Source organism: Quercus suber, unplaced genomic scaffold (genome assembly GCF_002906115.3).
Source record: "Quercus suber isolate HL8 unplaced genomic scaffold, Cork oak 2.0 scaffold_2, whole genome shotgun sequence".
In the NCBI taxonomy this organism is placed as follows: domain Eukaryota; kingdom Viridiplantae; phylum Streptophyta; class Magnoliopsida; order Fagales; family Fagaceae; genus Quercus; species Quercus suber.
The window spans coordinates 2,567,948-2,580,028 of record NW_027069469.1 but is presented as its reverse complement, the minus strand read 5'-3'; the positions used below and the strand labels follow the sequence as shown (position 1 = coordinate 2,580,028).

Genomic DNA, 12,081 nt, shown 5'->3' with positions numbered 1-12,081 from the left:
CTAAGTTTCAAAAAAAAATATATATCTCCTAAGTTTGTAACTGTGTATCCTTTCCTCGTGCTGTCATAGAGGATTGGGAAAGAGATTTATTTCTTTTGCTCCTTCAATGAAATATTCACATTTATCAAAAAGACAAAAGACACAGTAGTTAGGTTAGGTGTGTTTGTAATATAATTAATACGTGTATTTCTCCAAATTAAAATAAGGTTTAAATCTTCACTTGAGTGAGTTTTAAAGTCAATTTTAGTCATCCTCATGCAATAATGTCAAAAACATTTCCATGTATATTTCTTCCAAGAACTGTGGACTGAAAATTAATTCATATAACTTGAACTTTTTCAGAACTCTTGTTGATGATGCATAATTAGAATTTGCACAAAAGTCCCTCAAATAAGTCAACAGACAAACTTTAGTCAACTTTTTATTTTGGACACATTTACAATACACTAGCATGGAGTGCATAATACCATATATATATATATATATATATGATATTATCGCATAATTAAAACCCACTTTATTCTTAATTAATACTGCCCTCCACGATAATAAGCAACCTAATGCTTGATTATTGTTGAACCGTGGTGCTTCATTTGTTAAGGGGTTGGAGGTGCGCAACGTCTATATGGGGTACGACTACATCCAGATGGCGGAGTTGGCTTCGTCTTATAGGTTGGACCTGGCGATGGCGGAGTTGGCTTCCTATAGGGTGGACCTGGCGTTGGCGGAGTTGGTGGCTTCAAAGGTGGAGTTGGTGGCTTCAGAGGCGGAGCTGGTGGCTTCAAGGGCAAATCTGGCGGCTTCGACCGACATGATCGTCGATATGGTTCACACTTTCCTGAGAGCAAAAGTTCCATATATGAAAATCTTAAAATGTGAAAGTACATGGTTAGAAACTTAGAATTGATCAGAAACACATTAGCTTCGGGAGGTGAATAAGTGATTATCTTATAGGCCTCTAAAAACAGGAAAATAGTTTTATTATTAGTATATAAGAAATCATATTGAATTACTCATTCTTTAACAACAATTGAAATAATATTATATTCAAAATATTTGTCAACACAAATAAGCAACTGCTACTAGTATGTAAAATCTTACTCAATATATAAATAAATTTACTTTATTAAGTATGCTACAAAATTGATTAAAATAAAAACTATCTACTAGAAACTAACTTTCTGCTGCGTTTGAAGAAGGAATGAAAAATATGGAAGTCAAGAGAAGGGAAACAATGAGAATGGCCTTCATTTTGAGAGTCAGTGATTCTAAGCTTCTCTATCCTGGTCTTATTTATAGACCATACATTCAAGTAGAAACTTGTAAAATGGACTATTAAACTCACTGGAACAAGACAAAATGAAGTAGGATATTTAAAAAAATAAAAATCGATAGTTACTATGGAAATTTGACAATTGAATCCCTAAATATTTCAATTGGAAACATAAAAAAAATATCAATTGAGTTACAAGACTCTTGACAAATAAAATATAATTGAACGAAGACTAAAAGGGGAAACACATGAAAAAAATAAGAAGACTTCAAATAAAGTTGGCTAGAAATAAAAATTGAATAGGGTAAAGTTATGTATCTTAATTTATTTTATTTATCAAATCTTTAGTTTATTAATCACGTGAGTATCAGTTTACTCAATTGATAAAGTCTTTTGCCATTGAATAAGAAATTTGTTAATGATTCTAACCTTCTCTACCCTTGTCTTATTTATAGACCATATATACAGTCAAGTAAAAACATGTGAAGTGGACTATTAATTAAACTCACTAGAACAAGACAAAATAAAGTTGGATATTTAAAATAAATAAATACAAATCAATAATTACAACGGAAAATTGATGGTTGAACCTTAAATATCTTAATTGGAAACATAAAAAAATATCAATTGAGTTACAAAGCTTTTGCCGATTAGACATTTTTCCCCTTCATTGTTTGCAATGAACTTAATTTTTTCCTTTACTTAAATTTAAATATTTTGGTTTCCTTTATTGTGAACGGAGTTGCTTATATCCTACATAGTGAAAAGCTTATCCATGTAATTATACTTATAAACTAAGGGTTAGTTTGGATTTGTTTATTTTGCTGAAACTAAAAAAAATTTACTGAAAGTATTGTAAATAAAGATAAAAAAGTTAATTGAAATAGTATAATAAGATCCATGAACAGTAGTAAAAATAAATTAAATAGTAAAATAAGTTGACAAAAATAATTTTTGCCCAACAAATGCTAAAAGAGAAAAGTAACACCATCATCCACCGCCCACTTGTAATTGACTCTAAAGTCTTCACTAAAGTAAGTTCGAAAACGTTTGGCCACCACGTGTTTTCTACATGACAATGACCTGTGCTCAATTATTAGTCTGCTTTTTATCATCCAAAGTATTATGAAATTTCTTTTAAAAAAGAAACAAAAGATATTAGTTAATTATACGTAACTAATAAAATTCTCGTGCTACTGGTCAAATTCAGACAACCTTAAGTTTGATGGCTTCAAATTTTGCAATGTGTGTGCAAGCCAAATGCATTAAGTCTAAACTCTAAAAAACAAACCTAATTACACACCCCAATCCATAATATGTTTAAGTGTCAACTTTTTTTTTTTTTTTCGGTAAACCAAGAGATAACATAAACTTAAGAATTCACAAGTCTATTACAGTGCAAATTAGCCTTATCAGCAGCTAATATCGCCTCCACCACAGACGGTGGGTTACAAAAAGTAGCAAAATTATACATAGACTGTGCCCCTAATTTCGCTAAAGCATCAGCGCATTGGTTTGCTTCCCGATAAGCATGGATCACTCGCTTGTTTGGGAACTCCTTCAAGAGGGTCCTGCAGTCGGTTAAAAGAGGCTCCATAGACAGATTTTCAGATTCATTGTTCATTAGAATAACAATACTCAAAGCATCCAATTCAATTATTAGGTGCTGAATTTCCATTTCCTTGGCTAAAATCAACCCATCTCTAAGGGCCCACAGCTCAGCCAATGCACTATTAGTGAACCCAAGCCCTCTTGCAAAACCTTTCAGCCAAGACCCATTATGATCTCGAATCAACCCTCCTCCACCTGCTCTTTCCGGACCCTTCATAACTGAACCATCTGTATTTAATTTCAACCAACCCCTCGGTGGCTTCTCCCAGCCCACAGGAATAATGGATTTAAGTTGTTTGGACTTAGTATCAAGTCCAATAGAGAAGAATTCAGCACTGCCCTTTAGGCATTTCCTCCATACCTGATCGTCCACAGTTCCTGACCGAAACAGAAAGTTGTTTCTGTGAGTCCACAAAGACCACAATCCCATAGGAAATAGCACCTTCCAAGGTATACCTTTAACAGTGACGTTCATATCAAACTTACAATTGAGTTCCATCCAAGCTTTGAAGGGAAGAGTGAATGAATTTCTGATGCAGTGGGGGACTTGTAGTTGCTTCCAGAATTGGCATGCAACCTCGCAGCTTCTGAACAAGTGTTCTATGGTTTCGTTATGTTTATTACACAATTTACACAATGGATCAAGGATTAAACCTCTTGAACCCAGTACCTGAGCCGTAGGGAGGCTATCATGAATACATAGCCATAAAAGGAATTGAATCTTAGGGGGAGTTATAGCTTTCCATATCCATTTAAAAGGCAATGTATCCAGGTTCAGGGGGTTTAACCCCTTTGCAATGAGATATGCAGCTTGAATAGAGAAAGAACCATTACTGGAATAGTTCCACATAAGGCTGTCACAAGCTTGAGGAACATAAGAGAAGGGTGTGGCCTTTATGGTGTTCAGCACACTTGCTGGGAGTTCAAAGGAGATGCTTGATGGCTTCCAAACATGATTTACATCAAAACATTGCCTGACAGACAACTCTTCTTCTCCACGGGTTAGGGGACCTTCAATGAGCTCTCTCAATCTCCCATTAGGTAACCAGAAATCCATCCACATATTCACTGAATCACCAGTTCTAACTGTCCACTTTAAGCCTTTCACATATATAGGCCCTCCTCTTTTGCAAGCTGCCCAAATTCGAGAGCAGGGCAGCTTTCTTCCTTCTTCAGTAACTCTGCTGGGACAGAGGTATTTTGCTGACAGCATCCTTGCCCAAGGCTTCCCTTCTTCATTAGCAAGTCTCCAACAAAGTTTGGCTAAGAAAGCTTCATTTCTGTGTTTCATTGAGTGAATCCCCAAACCTCCCAAATCTTTGGGCAGCGTAACAGTACTCCACCTAACCATATGCATTCTCCTTCTTTCTTCAGTTGACCCCCAAATGAAATCCCTCATCATTTTGTCAATGGAGTCACACACTTTGGCAGGGAGGCTATGGCAATGCATGTAATACTCTGCGATTGGGGCAGCAGCAGATTTGGCTAGCACAAGTCTACCAGCTTTTGATAGTAATCTGGATTTCCACCCAGCAAGCTTACTTTGAACCTTGTCAAGAATAAAGTTAAATGTGTTACCAACTCTTCCTTTGTGAATGATGGGAAAACCCAGATATCTACCAAGGTTATTTGTAGCAAGGATCCCCAGTCTCCTACATATAGTCCTCCTCCTCCTAGCAGTGACATTGGAAGAGAAGAAGACTCTAGACTTATTATAGTTCACTTTCTGCCCAGCCAGGTTACAAAAATTATTAAGAACTTCCATAATGGCATTGCAATTCTTGGAATTAGCTTTGGCAAAGAGCATAATGTCATCGGCAAAGAAAACATGGGAGAAGCTAGGCCCACTCCTGGAAGCTTTGACCATATCCCACTTATTCTCCTCACACATTTTGGTTATTTGAGCCCTGAGAAACTCCATGCATAAAAGAAACAAATAGGGCGAAATGGGATCTCCTTGCCTAATTCCTCTTGAGGGACAAAAGGATTGGAGTTTGTTTCCATTAAAGAGAAGAGATGTTGAGGTTGTAGACACACAGCTTAGGATCAGCTTAATGATGTTCTCAGGGAACCCAAAATGAATAAGCACCATCCTAATGAAACTCCATTCTAAGCGGTCATAGGCTTTCTCCAAGTCTATCTTCACCACCATATACCCATCTTTACCTCTCTTTTTACCAATGGAGTAAATAAGTTCCTGAGCTATGATAACATTATCTGCTCCTCTCCTCCCTTCCAAAAAGGCAGCTTGCATAGGAGAAATGAGTCTAGGCAGTAGGGGTTTGATCCTTTGAACAAGGATTTTAGAGACAATTTTATAGACAGTGTTGCATAAGCTTATAGGCCGGAAATGGCTTACTGTCTCAGGTCCCAGTTGTTTGGGGATCAAGGCAATAAGGGTTTGATTGAGGTAATCAGGAATTTTTTGGCTAGCAAAAATTTGCTTCACCTTATTCCTCACAGATTCCCCGACCACAAGCCAGAACCTTTGAAAGAAGCCAGCATGCATCCCATCACTACCCGGTGCCTTGTAAGGCTTCATGGAACTGAGAGCCTCCCAAATTTCTTTGTCAGAAGGCATTATCCCCACAGAGTTGGCTTCATCTACCTCAAGCCTCATGCACCACTCTGAATCCCATCTTTGAACCAAAGGGCATGCAACTTGATCTGTCTGGTATAGCTTCACAAAGCTTCTGTTAAATACTTCCTGAACTTGCTCTACATCATGAATCCAAACCCCTTCTTCATTCAAGATGCTGGTAATTCTATTCTTACTCCTTCTAACTAAAGTAGTCAAATGGAAGAAAGAAGTGTTTCTCTCTCCAAAAATGGTCCAATTAACCCTAGATTTTATTGCCCACAATTCCTCTTCCAGCTGTAAAATCTCATTGTATTCTCTAGTTAGTTGATCTTGAAGGTCAATCAAGAAGCTATTAGGATTATTAGCCAGAGCACGCTGGGTTCCTAATAACCTTGCCATGATTTGCCTCTTCCTAACAAAGATATTGCCAAAGACTTCCTTGTTCCAAATTTTGGCTTTATTAGTGAATCTGTTGATTGCTTCAGCTAGATTAACATCCATGTCAGCCCAAGACTCCCTAACAATGGCTGGAAAATCATTGTGACTCAACCACATAGGTTGGAATCTAAAGGGACGATTGGATGCATTAGTCAGTTTAGGGCACAAACTAAGCAAAAGGGGGCAATGATCAGAATTAACTCTGGCCAAATGGGTAACCTTAGCTTCTGGGAATGAGGATTTCCAGTCAGGATTAGCCCAAACTCTGTCAAGCCTACATTGGATAAGACCTCCCAATTCCCTCTTATTAGTCCAAGTGAATTTTGGTCCTGAGAACCCCAAATCCATCATTTGACACACATTCATGCAATCAAGAATAGCCCTAACTCTCCTTTGACAGATAGGATTACCCCCAGCCTTTTCATCCTCAGCAATAACTTCATTAAAATCTCCCATAAGAGCCCAAGGGAGATTATGTAAAGTGGTTATCAATTTAAGATTATCCCATAACATGCATCTCTCAGCAAACCTAGGACTAGCATAAATGGCACTAACAATCCAGCTAAGGGATTGAGATCTTACCCGGATGATGGCATGAATCTCCTGTTCAGTTGAGGCCAGCACTTCCACATTCACCAAGTCAGTCCTCCAAAGCATCCAAATGCCTCCAGCAAAACCAATAGTGTCAGCTACCACTGAACCATCGAAAGGCAAGGATTCAATCATCTCCACAGCCCTAGCCCCACTCATTCTGGTTTCAGTGATCACCATGAGCATTGGAGCATGCCACTCCACCAAATCCATCACTGTCTTCCTGAATTGGGGTTTCATAGCACCCCTACAATTCCAAATCAGGATATTCATCATCTTAGATGGGGTTTTTGAAGGATCAAAAGGCATTAAGGAGGAAGAATCCTCAATGCCTCTCAATTTCCATGCTCCCATCACCTCTGCCTCGCTCTCCAATCTCACCCGGAACAAAGAGATCGAGTGGAGAATTATTCCCCTCTCCCTTATTGTTGATTTGGTGGGAATGGTGCTTGAAGTCATGTTCACCCAGTGCATATTCCCCATCATAGAGCATACCACAGGCTTGGTTTGAGGAATCCTCCTCGCAGAGATCACCGTTTCCAACCATTTCTTCTCTACCTCGGTTAGAGATTTTTCCGAGGGCTGCACCTTTGAACTTGTCCCTAACGAGCTTAAAGTTGTTGGTGGAGGGCACTGAAGCACAGGACTGTCCGTGACAAACCTCCACTGTGACAGGTAACCCGCCTTTCTGCTCTCTACCATCAGTGGGAGCAAATTCCTCCAAGCCGGCATCAGCTCCAAGTCGAACATTGGAATGATCTTTCCCCTGTAAAACAACCCCCACTTCTCTGTTATCTCCATGTTTGCTGAAACTCAGGGTGCTAGACTCCTTTTCCTTATCCGTTAAGACTGGCCTTGCAGTAGTGTTAGCTGCTTTATTCAAAGAAGAGAAACGTTGGTCCGGCCCAAAGTCCTTTGATGGGCCAGCACTAGCCCCAAACACAAAAAACTCCTTTTCCTTACCCAGGCCCATAGCACTTTTTTGATTCCCAACGGTAACATTGGCCTTTAGTTTGGAATTAGCACGAGCTCCCTTCCTGCGTGTACCTTTCCCATCAGTTGTCTTGTTATGATAAGACGAGCTGCTCAAATCCTCTTCCCCATATGACCTATTAACCTGCAAATGTGGCGCCTTTCTTTTCCCCACTGCCCTCTCACCATCCCCTACACTATGCAAGGTCTTTTCGTGCTGCTGTTGGGAAGACTCATCAGATTGGCTCCCATATGAGCCATTTAGCTTGTCTCGGGCCCTGTTCCTTGGCTTACGCCGCGTTACAAGCATCCAATCCCCATATTCATCAAGTTGACTGGCAGGAGCTTCATCAACCATAGGTGTTGTAGAAACATCCCTTTGGTTCTCCTGACTTTCACTACCCTGCTCAACCTGAACATCCTTCTTATTCTCACGGACTAAAAAAGGACACATTTCTCTACTATGGCCAATTCGACCACACTCGAAACAAAGCGTGCCAATACCTTCATATTGAATACTTTGCTTGAGTCTCCCCAGAAAAATGGATTTAACAAGTGGTTTTTCCAGGTTGACCTGAACGCACAAACGGGCAAAACGCCCTCTAGCTCCATTGGCAGTATTAGCATCAATACGTAAAACAGGGCCAATAGCTCTACCTATTTTTAGCAGAGCATTATGCTCATAATACTCTATAGGTAGTTCAGGCAATCTAATTCACACTGCAACTGAAGAAAGAGTTGCTGAAGATGCTTGGAATTCAGGTTCCCACTGTCTGATGGCAAGGAAATGTTGTCCTATGAACCAAGGGCCACCCTTAAGAACGTTATCAACATCCTCACTAATTTCAAATCTGATTAGATAAAAATCAAATCCCAAATCAATGCAATCCATACCTCCTCTTGTGTTCCACATGCTCCGAATCTTGGAGACAAGAAACGAGTAACCAATCCTCCTCCCAAAAGGTTTGATTATGAGGGCTTGATACCAAGGGGCTCTCATACAGGATTTCTCATCCCTGGAGAAGCACACCCTGATACTGCCATCCTCTGCATGTTCATCTTCATCATCAGATACAACATCCTCCTGCATGTCACTAGCGAAACCAAAGGCTTTCTCAAATGCTCCTGGAATTGATCCCACCAACTTGTCTCTATAGCTTCCTGCCTTTGCATGTAAATTATCTTCCTTATCCTCTGCTACCTGGTGACCATCCTTGAATTTCTTTGTACTGCGAGCCAGAGTATCTGCTTCCTCATCAGAGCGCTTCAAGTTCTCCCTTTCTCTCTCCATAATTATGCCCTTCGGCTGGTTTTTTCGTTTAAGTGTCAACTTTAAATTGGTGGATCTAATTTTTTTTTTGTTTAATTTTCAACAAATGCTTGTTGTGGTCTCATTGTAAGTAATGAAACAATAACAAATTGACACTTAAATATATTGTGGAACAGAGTGTTTGGATGTCAGTAAATGAAACTATTTGGTCAACTTAGAATTTAATACATTTCATTGATTTTTTAGAAAATAATAAGATAGTCTCAATAAAAGTTATTATTTGTAACACAAATTTTACTCTTCTCTTTTTTTGGCTAAATAAGCTTCGCTATTGTTTATTAAGAGATTGATGTGTTATAGATTACTAGTTTTGGTGGCACTTGCGAGGCACGTGCTACCCCTTAATTGCAAAACTTAAGACAGGCTTCTATCTAAAGAACTATGAAATCATATTCTCAAAAATACATGTCATACAATGCTAATCTCATTCATGTAAAAATTTTGATTATACAAACTTAGAGTAACTATATGACATATGAAATATCAATTTTTCTATGATAGTTTTTTATAACCTATTTTTTAAGGCAATATCCACTCACCAAAAAATTTTTAAAATGATATTGAATATCATTATCCTACATTTTATAAGTCTCTATGATGTTTAGCTTTATTAGTTTTTAATAGACAACCTTTTAAGCAAGAAAATAAATTAAAATAATAATAATAATAATAAAAACAAGATTAGAAAATGCATATGTGCAATTGAAGTCTCCATTAAATAATGAATGTTCAAAATGTGTATAAATCACCTATGAACGTTTAGACCCCCAAATAACAAATTAGCAATTCAAGCTTATTATCAAACAATGTATGTGCGGAAAATGAAAATAAACTAAAACAAAATTGATAGAACAATCTAAACCAAATAATATCACATGCAAAACAGAAATTAAATGGCAAAGATAAAGGGAAGAGAGATGCAAACACAAAGACAACACAACGATGTGTTATCGAAGAGGAAACCGAAATCCTCGGCGCAAAACCTTTCCGCCGCCGTCTAAGCGGTCAATAATCCACTAGAGAATGAAGTTGGGATACATGAATAGCAGAAGACCCTGCAAGCCTAATCTACCCAGTGTACCTAAGCCCTCCAAACTTCTTACTCCAACAAGGTTGCGCCAAACCTTTGTCTTCTCTATTTTATCAAACTTCGCTATAGCCCATAGCATCAACCAATATCAATTGGTCCCTTCCTAACTACTTCCCAGGCACCAAATAACCTTCTCACCGATATGGGTATTGTGAGATAAGGGTTTGGCTAATGTACCTCTTAAGGATGTAACAATGGAGAGTGTGAGAGTAGAGGAATTTGGAGAAACAATGATGAAAATTGTAGATGAATCAATCTTGTTTTTCTCTAGGGTTTTTCTCTCAAAATTCTCTCTGGAAACTCTCTACAATACATGGGTATAAGGGGTATTTATACTGGTGTGTGTTTGGAATGTGAAAGGTCAGTTTTTTCCAAACAGAATGAATTGGCAACTTGGTCTCGCGACTTGACTAAGTCGCGAGTTTGAGTCGCGAGATAACGGCCTGGCCAGCTGGAAGTTTTGTCCGGTAATGCAACAGCTGGCATGACTCTTCAGCTCCTCTGCATGCTTCATACGTATGCCTCTTTTGATGACTTGCAAGCCGCAAGCAAGTTGTGAGATCCAGTCGCGAGGCCCTGCTGAGTTGCACACTCTTGAGCTTTTTTTCACACTCTCTCACACATTACCCTTACATGATTCCCACCTAAATACAAGATTTCTAATGCTGAATTACAAACAAATTGGCACGGAATAAAGCCAACAAAATGGTTGATTAAATTCAACCTTACAGGTAAAATTATAGATCTAGAAGATTAAAAACCTAGTAAATTAGTGTTCTCTAAGTAACAAATACAATTCCTTATATCACAATTTCAACTTCCCAAGCATGACTACTAAATAAAACTCAAAATACGTGAAGAAGATTTTTGAGATATTAAAATTCAGTGGGGTATTTTAGATATAGTACAATGGAATATTTAAAGAATTAATCATAGGGTTCAATAGAGTATAGTTTAGAGAGTAATAGTAGGGGGTATTTGCTAATTTCTAAAACATAAAGGAAAAATTGATTGGTTTTATAGTTTAGGGGGACTCATAAACTACCCAAGAGTATAAAGGGAGAAATGGCATTTTCCCCAAGTATTTTTGTCTATAAAATTATATATGGACAAAATGTTAGGTAACTAATCCACAAAATGTCCATAAAAGTATTTTTCCCCCGATAACTAATCCAAAAAAGAAGTCTAGAAACGCAACAAAATGTCACAACAATTTCACAATACATTTATTTTTAGTTGTGAATGTAATCAACCTAATATTTTATTAATTTATTTTATATTTATTTTGACTTATATCGAACTTACACTTTAGTAGTTGTGAAAATATTATGACATAAGCAAAATGTCCCAACATTTTCACAATACCTTTATTTTCAGTTATGGTAGGTTTGGTATGATATTTTATTATTTTATTTCAACATATAAGGAATTGACACCTCAGTAGTTGTGAAAATATTGTAACAAAAACAAAATGTTACAACATTTTTACAATTAATATTTTATTTTATTTTGACCTATAAAGAGCTAACAATTCAACAATTATTAAAATATTGTGACAATTTATTGTGTCATTATAACTATTTCTAAACAAAAACATTATGTCAGCATGTATAAACATTTAAAATAAAAAATAAATAAAAAGAGGAAAAAGAGCGAGCTCAAAGTATCAAACCAATGTTAGTATATATAAATATTAAAATATATATATATATATATTGAGAGAGAGAGAGAGAGAGAGAGAGAGAGAGAGAGAGAGAGAGAGAGTTTAATTAGTAGCCTTTGATTCTCCTTATTTAGGTAATATAATATTAAAAAAAAAAAATTGCATCCACAATATTTTTACCACGCTTTCATAACAAATTTGAGATGGTAAGTTGTTATTGATTCTAATTTGAACCTATCACTGAAATTATTTTTTACTAATAATAGTCAATAATAACTTGCTATTTAGGATTTATTGTGATAGTATTGTAAAAATATTATAGGCATAACATTTCTTTATATTAAAGTTTTTCATTTGTGATCCAAACACACAATTTTAGCTCAATAAAAGATAAAATTATATTAAAACCAAAATGACTGTAGCAAAGATATAAAAGACAAAACTACACTAAACCAAAGCTACATTAGAAAAGCTCATGTAAAAATGCTCATTCATTGTTTTTATATAGTTTGTAGATTGGTGAAAATAGCCA

At 37.0% G+C, this 12,081-nt stretch overlaps 1 long non-coding RNA gene across 1 annotated transcript; it reads right to left on the bottom strand.

The window, feature by feature from the left end:
- Positions 1-391: 391 nt before the first annotated feature.
- LOC136064514 (uncharacterized) lies at positions 392-1,261 on the bottom strand. The gene is made up of 2 exons (XR_010626140.1): positions 1,179-1,261; positions 392-838 (listed from the first exon to the last, which is right to left on the bottom strand). It is a non-coding gene; the product is annotated as an uncharacterized LOC136064514 (long non-coding RNA).
- Positions 1,262-12,081: the final 10,820 nt, after the last annotated feature.